The sequence below is a fragment of the Hesperophylax consimilis genome, chromosome 12 (genome assembly GCF_061612785.1).
Source record: "Hesperophylax consimilis isolate HC1 chromosome 12, BYU_Hcon_1.0, whole genome shotgun sequence".
Taxonomy (NCBI): Eukaryota; Metazoa; Arthropoda; class Insecta; order Trichoptera; family Limnephilidae; genus Hesperophylax; species Hesperophylax consimilis.
In genome coordinates this window covers 28789669-28802080 of record NC_142847.1, presented here as the reverse complement: position 1 = coordinate 28802080, position 12412 = coordinate 28789669, and positions in this window count along the sequence as shown.

Here is a 12412-nt window from a genome sequence, read left to right as displayed (position 1 = left end):
CCTAACAGATAATTGGGACTTCGTGCTTTGTTATTTAATTCTGTCGAAATTAGATTCACCTACAAGATGCGCATTCGAACAACTTCAGTCTCCTACCAAGCTGCCTTCATATTTGAAACTCAAAGAGTTTCTTTATAACAAATGCAAAGCTCTTGTACGAGACTTACATTTTTCGACTCGCGATAGCAGTACTATTGACAAACCTCTTGAACAGAACTTTAATCAGGCTGCCAAAAAACTCACTTCAGCGCTTTTTTGCGATCTTCAGAAAGGACAGCCTAAAACAAATAGGTCCTCGAACTCCACCACTTATCTGAAATGCTCCTGTTGCGGGAAAGACCACTCCATTTCCAAGTGCAAGGTATTTGCACTCAAGTCAGTTCAGGATCGCCTACAGTTTGTTCAATCACACCGTTGGTGTTTCAATTGTCTCCATTCTTCTCATTATCTTAAAGATTGTAAATCTTTGTTTACATGTCAAAAATGTCAGCAAAAACATCATACTTTGCTCCATCGAGACGAAAACGCTTCTTTGAAAGATCAGCATCAACACCCCACGACGTCTACGGACCAGGAGCCTTCTTCCGACTCTAAAATTCAGGTCCTCACCAACTTAGGAGACAAGTCCATAGTACTATTGTCAACCGCCAATGTTGGCATTCGCGATTCATCCGGCCGTTTCCAAACCTTTCGCGCATTGATCGATTCGGGTAGTCAAGCTCACTTCATCACCGATCGTGCTGCGGAGCTCGTAGGCATCCCTCGTCAAGCCAGTTCTCAGAGAGTTAGCGGCTTAGGCCAATCTTCCGCAACCACGTCAGGAATCATTCAATTAGAGATCGGTGTTAAGGGACGGGTTCTCTTCAACATCAAGGCACTTACGCTGCCTAGTATCTGTGGCAACATGCCAACTGTTCGTCGAGATAAGTCATCGTGGCATCAGTTGAGAGACTTGCCTCTTGCCGATCCTGACTGTCATAAGCCGGGACCGATTGATCTTCTTTTGGGTGCTGAGGTTTTCTCTTCTCTTCTGAGACCTGGTAATTTGAATGGTGGTCCACGTCAGCCATCAGCTTTCAATTCTGCATTTGATTGGCTTCTTCTAGGTTCAGTTGGTTCGAACACTGCTCATGAAACGAAATCTTTCATCGTTACTAACGAAGACCGGCTCTACGAAGAGGTCCAGCGACTGTGGGAGTTAGACACCATTCCCCAGTCTTTACACCTCACTCCTGAGGAACAACTTTGTGAACAAATGTACTACACTGACCACTCACGGGACACTTCGGAAAGATACATCGTATCCTTGCCTTTCCGAGAAAGGGGAAGGGATATGTCTTTTCCAGGGTCGCGTGAGATCGCTTTACGTAGATTTCATTCCCTCGAGCGCGAACTCATAGCAAATCCAACCTTACGTGAACAATATTCTGCTTTCATGACTGATTATTTACACAGTGGTCCCATGACTCGTGTTCCTGGAAAAGATTTGCACAAGGGAAAGTATCACATACCTCATCATTGCATTCTTCGTCCAGGCAGCGCTAGCACTAAGTTAAGAGTGGTTTTCGACGCCTCAGCGACGGATGTGAACGGATCCTCGTTAAATGATACCTTGCTTATCGGTCCAAAGCTTCAAAAGAACCTGATGGAGCTTTTGCTAAAATTCCGTATACCATCGGTAGTGTTTACTGCTGATGTACGACAAATGTATCGCCAAATATTGGTTCAAGAACCAGATCGTGCTTTCCAAAGAATATTTTGGCGTTTTCATTCGTTGGAACCCATCCAAGAGTATCAACTAAACACTGTAACCTATGGTGTCTCCTCCGCCCCATTTTTAGCCTTTCGTACTGTCAAACAGTTGACCAAATATGAAGGTTATGATTTACTGCTAGCGCGTCCTGTGTTAACTTCGGATATTTACATAGATGACATCGTCACCGGTTGTAACAGCTTGGAACGAGCTCAATTCGAATTGCGGAAGTGGGCTAGTAACAAACCAGAATTACTCGCCGATCTGCCTCCGGAATACTACCTCAATGACTTGGTGTCCATGGATGTTGATAACTCTCACATTCTCAAGGTATTGGGATTAAGTGGGAGCCACGACATGATACATTTTCATTCGAAGTCCTATGCCTCGATCGCGAGTTTACTAAACGCACTATCCTTAGTGAAGTCGCTCGGGTTTTTGACCCTCTCGGTTTTCTATGCCCTTTGACGTTTTTCGCCAAATCCCTAGTACCAAAGTTGTGGGTTCTAAAGGTTGGGTGGGATGACACCCCCCCTGTTGACATTGTTCGTCAATGGGATCGTTACTAAACAATTACCGCTCTTGAAGTCGTTCAAAATCCCTTGATGGTTGTCATTCCCTCACATGGAGTCGTGTCAACTTCATGGCTTCTCAGATAGTTTGGAACTTGGATATGGCGCGGTAGTTTACTTGCGAATCATGGATGTTGACGATAAAGTCCAAATATATTTGGTTTGCGCCAAGTCTCGAGTCACCCCCACAAAAAAGATTTCATCGCCTCGCCTTGAACTGTGTGCGGCAGTTCTTCTATCAGATCTATTAAAATTCGTCAAAGATTTATACGTACCATTGCTTCCGATCTCCAATACCTTTGCGTGGTCAGATTCAACCATCGTGCTCGCCTGGTTACGTTCTCTTTCGTGTCGCTGGAAGACTTTCGTGGCTAACCGTGTCAGTCACATTCAAGATGCCCTCGAAGGGACTTCCTGGCATCACGTGTCATCTGGAGATAATCCAGCGGATGTCGCTTTTTGTGGTCAATCCTCAGCCGATCTGATCGATCACACGTTATGGTGGGCGGGGCCTTCGTGGCTGATCCAGTCATCCGATTCTTGGCCGTTGTTCGATGGCAATTTCGACGAAATTGAACTTCACTCTGCGGAACGAGTTCGATCTTTATTTGTCCAACAGGACGAAAATCTGGTGGACCTATTACAAGTTAAATTTTTTTCGATTCGGAAGATCCAACGCATTCTCGGTTACTGTCTTAGATTCATCTATAACCTACAGAATAAAGAATCTCGTCGTTTGTATCTTCCATTAAACCGTGCCGAAATTCACACTTCACTTTTGACAGTAGTTAAACGCACTCAACATGTACATTTTAATGATGATATCACACGCTTGAAAGAGGGCAACCTTATGTCGAAACAAATGCGGAAGCTTAATCCCTTCATTGACGATCACGGTGTGCTCAGGGTGGGTAGCAGGTTATCACGATCTGGGCTCGAATTCGAGCATAAACATCCTGCCCTACTTCCTCGCGAATCTAAGCTTACTTCTCTTGTGATAGACGCTCTACATCGAGAACATTGTCACCCAGGCCCCGACGGCGTTGTTCGTATCGCTACGGTTCGTACATCGAATGGTTCTCTTCTCACCAGACCATTAACCAAATTATGTCCATTGCCTAGTCAATGTGACTAATCATCTTCGCTTCCGCGGCGCATTCTTTCTTATCATTTTCATTATTATTATTAATATTATTTTTTTTCTTTTTCTTCTCTCTTTTCTTTCTTTCTTAGTTCACGCAACGTTCCACAGCATTGCCCGTTTTGGTTTCTAAATTTTCTTTAAAATACACGTTGTTGTATTTTGGTGGGCGGAATGTTCCGTAACGCCGATTGCTTTTGACAGGCCGTGTACTAACCAATCGTATCGTCAGAATTTGAACTGTATAGTTTAAGTTCGCACAAGTCAGCTAAAATGACGGAGAGCCGTGAGCCGAGCCAATTGAAAAAACACCGTTCGTCCTGTCAAATATCGATCGCCGGTTGTCTTATCGGAGTAATCATAATACGTATTTTTTATCGCCATTTAATCTAAAATAACGAGTGATAACGAACGACAATCCCGTTCCAGTGTTGACAGATGAGGCTTATGCAGATTTCACCGGTAAGTTGATTGTGAAGTAACGTTATGCATTGTGTTTCCGCATTCGCGTGTCACAAGACATATAATTAATGTATTCGTTATCTGTGTGGAACAGCTCTTTAGTCGGCTATTCCATCCCCTGTTCGTTCTTCGAACACCTTACTGTTAACCGAAAAAAACGAGGTACGTATGACGTCACGCGAGCCTCGTCAGACTTCGATATTTTGGCGGGCTGTAAAAATGTAAACTCGATAAAGTAGAGAAAATCGATTTTCTGTAATCAGGTAGTAAAAAAATATATTTTCGGGCGCTTAAATTGGTGACGCTGGCTAAACCTTATGAGATACAATAAAGGAATAATTTGTATATCTTAAAAACGCCTGCAGAAAAGTCGCCATGGTATATGTTTGTCTCGTAAGGATAACACGGTACACGTCAGCTAGTATAAATATATAAAACATTTTTTCTTTGTTTATTCCATACCCGTTCCTATACCGTTCATCCGATGTAGCTAAAAATTTCTAAATTTGTTCTTATTAGTCCAGAAGTATTTAGAGAGTGGTTTGAGCGGTAGAAGAAGTCGGAGACGCTCGAAAAGAACTTAACTCATTATCTCTGCACTGTAATGAGATACGGAGTGGAACTAAATTCGAAATTATGTAGTTTTCAATGTGGATTTCATGATATTACGTGAAGTGGGTGGTAGAAAAGTCGGGGATGCCCGAGGAAGACATGAATCACGATATTATTTGTGGTAAAATCAGTCGTAAGTGATGAACGAAGTAAACGGTTTAAGACGCGGCATTCCATCTTTCGAATTGTAAATGGGCAACGCCCACCTCTTTTAGTTTTCATAGGGTTCTTATAGAGCAAGGCTGCCCAACCCCAGGCCCGCGGGCCATAATGTGGCCCGCGAACGAATTATAAGTGGCCCGCGTGAACCATTTTCAAAAAACCCGCCAATCCGCCAATTTGAAAAGGTATCGCTATTTGGGCTACTCAGACCGAGAATCAGCGACGAAAAAATCTAACCTGTTGAACTTACCTTTTATACAAAAATACACCGGTTTTGATATAGTTTTTTTTGCGTCCGAAATGGAATCTTGTAGCCACCCCCCCCCCCCCCCCCCCCCCATGGAATTCGAAAAATTGTTGTGGGGAATCACATATGATGTTTTTGGGTGCGCGGAATTTTTTCTCAGCGAAGTTCCGTAACAACCCCCCCCCCCCCCCCCCCCATGGAAATAGGAACCGTCAGGTATTCAGTGGCCCGCCAGTGATTCAAAATCGTCAATTTGGCCCAACTGTTAAAAAGGTTGGGCAGCCTTGGTATAGAGTTACGATAATCGTTTAAATATAAGCGAATTTAAATTAAGATCTTACGTTTGCTATATCTGTTGAAAATAATAGAAAACATTGAAAAAATTATCAAAGACAACAACCAATAAGTCTCCATTATTTAAAATGCCGATAATTTTCAAACTGTGGGAATTATTTTTGTTTGTTTTTTATATTATACTAAAATTTAAAGTTAAAGTATCTCAATAATTAATATTATTAACAACCATTAAAAAATAAATTAACTGCAATTTCTTATTATGTAACACGGGTGGGCAATGTTAATATTTTAATATTCCTAGATTTCGCAACGTAGCAACAGTCCTTTGTGAATACTGTTTCACGGGGGGTAACGTTTCACAGAGCGGTTCCGTACGAATATGTAGTACAAAGTTGGCAGCGGAAGAAGTTGCAAATCTGACACGCTCCAACAATGCTTTTACGATAAGCTGATTCTATGAAACTTTACAGATATGATGCGGGCACCGTCCGATAATATTGTTACTATGTATACACATATATTTATACAGCTTTATTACTCGGCTTTGTTCAAGTTTCAAGTGTAGTCCGGAATATCTCTAAATAGTATAAAATAAAGTCGCTTTCCCCGTCTGTCTGTTTGTGCGCTTAGTTCTTTTAAACTACCCAACGGATTTTGATAGGGTTTTTATATATAATACATGCATATTACATTTATAGTAAGTGTAGAAAAGTCGACGTTTTGTAATCAAGTCGTAAATAAATACTTTCGGGCGCTTACATTGCTAACGCTGGCTAAGGATACATCAAAATAATGTAGTACAGAATTGTATTTCCTACTAAAAATATAGGTCTACTAAAAAGTGACCTACGCGACGGTATATGTCTATCTCCTAAGAATAACTCCCAGCAACTCAGCTAGTTTTATTATAAGTAGATGGGGCCAAAATATTTTTATTGAAATGTGTAATAATCATTATTAATTATTATTATAAATACTAATTTCGATTGTGGCTACATCTGTCTATCTGTAACTCCGGTTCAATGAACTCCAAAAGTTTTGCTTTGAATTTAAGTGTTATTTTCAAAATTGGAAATATTTGTGTAGATAATTTATTTATTTATAAGAAACAAATTGCGCTAAATTCGGAAGGCTTTTATATTCTACATGGTAGAAGTAAAAAAGATAAATAATTATTTACAAATTACAATGTTTTTTTTTTCTATACAAAAATGTTTTTCCATTGAAGAATATTCATTTTTTAAACAGCAGTAAGCAGTTTCACACGTTTCCATTTTAATATTTTGAGCAATGGTATAAATTAAATAATATGGTAAATGTATATATATGTACATATGACACCAATTGCTCGAGTGGATGTATTCAAGGAACAATTGAAAATGTCTACATCTCGTAGAGTGTTGAATGTTTTGCAGATACGTCCCATTAAAGCGATGCACTACGTCGTGTAATATTTTGAATCGAGCCGCTATCAATAACACACCTTACGTAGATGGCGATAAGGCTTAAATTCCCACTTCACACCATCAACCTGTTTTGATTTATGCAAGAAAAAAACATGGCCAAAAAGTGCCTTTTATTTTATTTTGTGGTTTAAATGTATTACGATCATTTTATAAATAACTTAATTTGCCACACTATACAATAAAACCATAACCGAAAATGGGTTCGTAAGTAGGAGATTTTGAACTTTAAAGCAGTTTTCATAGGCCTGTACATTATTTTTTTCTGTGGTTATAAAAAGACTTATCTAAAAAATACTCGATTATTTCAAAGGTCAAGGTGTATTCTACTCGCAGTATTTAATTAAAGCATCTGAATCATTTCTAGGTGACAAAATTTTCAAACCAAAAACACATGATTTTAAATTACTACGTAGTGCATCGCCTTAATCCATTTTGCTCACAGTCACACTCATAATAATGATATACCGAATACATCATACGATATGATGTGGCGTTCAGGGCAACGAAATGCAATCCTTTCTAATACGCATGATGAATCAATAATGCTGTTCACAATTTTGTAAGAGAATAACTTTTATCAATATCCATTATTATTCTGTCGGCGTCTGATATCCGAGTCATGTATAGGAAATGTTTGTTATCCGTGGCGCTCTATTCAGGGTTGTGTGTTGAATTGATGGATGGAATGAGGAAATGTGGAGGTCTGTGCGGCTTCACGTTTCCAGCTAATGGAAACGCCAGGAAAATAATGGCCGTCTCCCGTTTCCAATAATAAGATTCTTTTAAGAGACTGTGCGCGGTGTTACAAAAGCTTAATAATAGGTAAGGAGAACTGAAATATGACGGAGGTTGTTTTGTGTCTACTAATTTCGTATTAAAGTAACGAGTAAGGATAACAATAATTTACCTAGAGGTGCTTTGATAGTTTGTTTACCTATTTGAAAAAGAAATCTTATCCGGAGTAATAAAAGAATACTTTAGAAATTTAAAAAAAAACTGTTGTAGACCAAGGTTCTTAGAAAATATATGCTTTACAGTGAACAAAACCACTGTCTTTAACCAAGGTTCTTAAAATATATGCTTTACAGTGAACAAAACCACTGTCGTTAGCCAAGATTCTTAGAAAATATATGCTTTACAGTGAACAAAACCACTGTGGTTGACCGAGGTTCTCAGAAAATATATGATTTATAGTGAACAAAACCACTGTCGTTGACCAAGGTTCTTAGAAAATATATGCTTTACAATGAACAACACCACTGCCGTTGAACAAGGTTCTTAGAAATTATATGCTTTACAGTGAACAAAACCACTGTCGTTGACCAAGGTTCTTAGAAAATATATCCTTTACAGTGAACAAAATTTGTAACATGATAATTATGTGTAATTTATTTATTTATTTGAATACCGCATAAGAGTCCCAACCGTCTGGAGCAAGCGACACTTTGACATCCCGAATTGCTATATATTGTGAGGCTGGAGGTAAAGGGGTGGGGAATGATATTGGGAAAAGAAAGGTGGGGAAGTATCTGGCTATTCAGTTCTGGTCACCAAACACGGCTAAGCATGGGCAAGCCACCCAGTGAGGCTTACATTACTGGAAAACTTAAAATGTAAAAAATATTGTACCAAATAAAAAAAAAATAAAAAATGTCTTTTCGAGCAACGTTTCAAACCGGAATCGCGGTATTTCATCAGGGCGTCACTGAGAGTATATTCCACTCCGGAACGTGCAGTAAATATGCTATATAACATTTTAAATTGTAAAACAACTAAAAGTAATCACATAAATGTTCGAATTTTCCGATTCATAGCCTTACCCCTCGACCACGTAGGCCGTCTAACTCCGTCATTTTGTTTGCAAGCAACTATTTCGGAAAACAAATTATTATTTGATACCCTCAGGCAAGAATGTAGATTGCAGACAGTAGTCGGGTTTCGAGTTGTCGATATTACACAAAGTACCCAAGTCCTCTCATGTGGTTCCATCACAAATACAAAGTCTCTTGTTAGAGGTTCCACTAAGGGCGGTGAAGACAGATCCCTAATCACGTAGGACTTTAGGTCAGGTTAGGTTAGGTTATGTTGGGTTAAGGTTGGGTTGAGGTTCTTACACTGAATAAATAAACTGATAGAAGTGTAGAACAAACTTAAGATTTTAATTTGATTGGAATAAGTTATTTTAACCTTTCAGGATTTCTCATGTGGTCTCATATAAATCGTTGTATCTCCAGTTCTGTCACTGTGAGAAATATGTTCTAAACGGTGTTAGAAAGAGAAAATACCACGCTTTATATTTGAATTAAGAAATTAACCACAGAAGAATTAAAATGTGTACTTTTATGAAACAAAATGTTCCGGAACGCAATTTGAAAATAAAATCAAGAAACTACTTATTTTTATATGAGAATTTTTTATTAATTATTTTTATATGGAACGACAAAAAAGTAAGGTGACAGTAAGGTATATGTCTTGTCTCATAAAGTAAGGTGACAGTAAGGTATATGTCTTGTCTCATAAAGTAAGGTGACAGTAAGGTATATGTCTTGTCTCATAAAGTAAGGTGACAGTAAGGTATATGTCTTGTCTCATAAAGTAAGGTGACAGTAAGGTATATGTCTTGTCTCATAAAGTAAGGTGACAGTAAGGTATATGTCTTGTCTCATAAAGTAAGGTGACAGTAAGGTATATGTCTTGTCTCATAAAGTAAGGTGACAGTAAGGTATATGTCTTGTCTCATAAAGTAAGGTGACAGTAAGGTATATGTCTTGTCTCATAAAGTAAGGTGACAGTAAGGTATATGTCTTGTCTCATAAAGTAAGGTGACAGTAAGGTATATGTCTTGTCTCATAAAGTAAGGTGACAGTAAGGTATATGTCTTGTCTCATAAAGTAAGGTGACAGTAAGGTTTATGTCTTGTCTCATAAAGTAAGGTGACAGTAAGGTATATGTCTTGTCTCATAAAATAAGCGTTTATATATTTTTTGGCTATCAGAAGTTACAAAGCGCATAAGGTGAGCAGTTTTTTTTTTATGTTCGCATTGAAAATCTTAACATATCGAAACTTATATATTTATTTATAACAATAAAATTTGAATGCATGTTTAATCGTCTTTCAAAGGCAGTTTTTAGTTTGTGGATGCATCAGAAATATTCCATTTATTTTATATATTTTTATTGCTAATCGGAAAAACTCTGACCTTCTGTCAAAATGTGGCAGATGTCTGAGCAGAATATCTTCTTTAATAATATATATACCCTTCAAGGATACATATAATTTTAGTATATATATATTCCCTTCTATGTAATAAATCATTGAAGAAGATAATACTAATAAATCTAAATCTCATATCAAAATCTGATAAGTTTATCCGAGACAATATCTAGGTTACAAATAAATTCTTTAGAACTTTATAAGAATTCAAAAAGATAGCAGCCAAAAATATGGGAAAAATTAGCTGGATATAATACTATATTTTATTTCTGAATTTTAAATATGATATCGACAGCAATGACGTAAAATAATTAGGTCCCAAGGGCCGAGTGGTTAGATGCATTTTTCCGGTAGGACAGAGACCCTGGGTTCGATTCCTAGTTGAGACCTTAACTTTTTTATTTTTCTATCTTCTTCCTCAATGATATATTAAGATATAAAAACCGTTAACAGTTTCTCTTAATTTATTATTGACCGGACCGGTTTAACTCTGCAACAGTAATCTTCAGAAAAAACTACAAAGAAACCCCACCCCTAATTCTGTGGCTTGCTTCTAAAAGGGCCCACATGCGTTTTTCGATACATTATACTTTTTCCGAATTCCGAAAGCATCTCTTGATTTAGAGAAAGCATTTTAAGATTTTCGGGGGCATCTGAAAATCTCTATTCGTTATTTTTAAAAACTGCTTTGGCCTCTTTAGAGGTAGACCACAAAATTATTTGTTTCATGAACGTGTCCCCTGTCTATATGCCCAAAATAAGCATACTTGGCTATTTAACTGAAATTGCTCTAATTATTTCAAAATACGGAAATATATCTTCTATTCATATAAATTGACCACATCAGTTATCTTTCAAATCGGTTATTATATTTTAACACTTCTTAGAATTCTGTGTTCAGTGTAATGGAATAACTCTCACTAACCGGGGTATGGTTCTACCACTAAGAACCCCGTTTTATCCTCTATCTCTCTCTTTGTTACACGTGCCGTTTATGAGAAAGAGGAAAGCTTACGGGCGGCGCACAGTGGGCTGAAAATCGCCTTTGATAGACATAGAGACTTGAATTTTCAAGGGTATTTTTTTTGGCTAGAAATGGATTCTGCTTTTTTCTAAAACAAAAAAAAACGCAAGTTGCGCCACAATACGAAGTATGTCAAAAAAATACAAATAAATAGTAGTATATCTGTGTGTAAGGATATAATGGCCAACATTATGATTCCAGAGATAGCCTCATTTTTAATGTCAGTGCCATACAAATTTTTCTTAAAAAAATTATGACTTCTTCATTTGTACACGCAATTGCTTCATACGAAATTTTATAGCAAAGTAATGATCAGCAGAATCCATTTCTAGCCAAAAAAAATACGCTTGAAAATTCAAGTCTCTATGTCTATGAAAGGCGATTTTCAGCCCACTGTGTGGCGGAGCTATCAGCTATACGCTTTTACCTAAATTCGGTAGGTCACGGAAGGAAGGACTATATAACTTCCAATAATATCTTTGAGAACTTCCGTCAAGTTCACTTGGTGGCTACGGTGGGACCACCACTAAGTAACTTTAGAGTACCCAAATACGTAGTAGTCAACTTAACGCCTCGAGTGTTGATGGTCTTTATTGTTTAAGGGTTGTTTTAATTTATTCTGTACGAACCGACTTGAAAACTTACATTTTTTTATTTTAAACTAGCTATACCCAACCATGCGTTGCTTTGGCTCAGTTTGTCTATGCAGACAGAGAAAAATAGCGCGTTTTACTTTTATGTCCAACAGATGGCGCTGTTTTAAAAAAAAACATGTTATTACCTATCACAGGTGACATCTATAAAACATAAAAACACACTCGTATTTGAACAAAACTTTTTCTCAAAATTTTAAAGCAATCAGTGGAGAACTTTCGCAGATATAATATTTTGAACAAACAAATTTATTTACATTTTTATTTATATAGACTACTTATACATTACAAACAAATAAGATTAATACATATAAGAAATACTATGTAATATGCAAATATGCAACATTACAAAGCTTTACCAAAAAAAATAAAAAATAAATTGCAGTCAGTTAATCCGGTCAAAGAGGTGAGAGACTATTTCAAGTACACGAAGAAAACATACTGATATAAAATATTTATAATTTATTAAAAATCTCTTCAAATTATTCATAATACAGTTAAAAACGGGAATGCACGCCTTTAACGATTGAATTTATAGGTATCATTATAAACTTTCAATAAAACACGAATGTGTTATCGCAATATCGGAACACGTGTTCATAACAATTCTAATATTTTCGCATTTCGTCATTGTATATTATCAGGACAAATGTAAGTGCATGAACACGGGTTCCAATATATTCGGATTCTACTAAAAGTTTATTAGGAAACGGTCTGCAATTCCGTTTTTAACCTGATTTTAATGAAACAGCAACACTCATTTTTATCCGTGTAGTATCAATAGAATCTCTCCTCACTGACGCAAAATC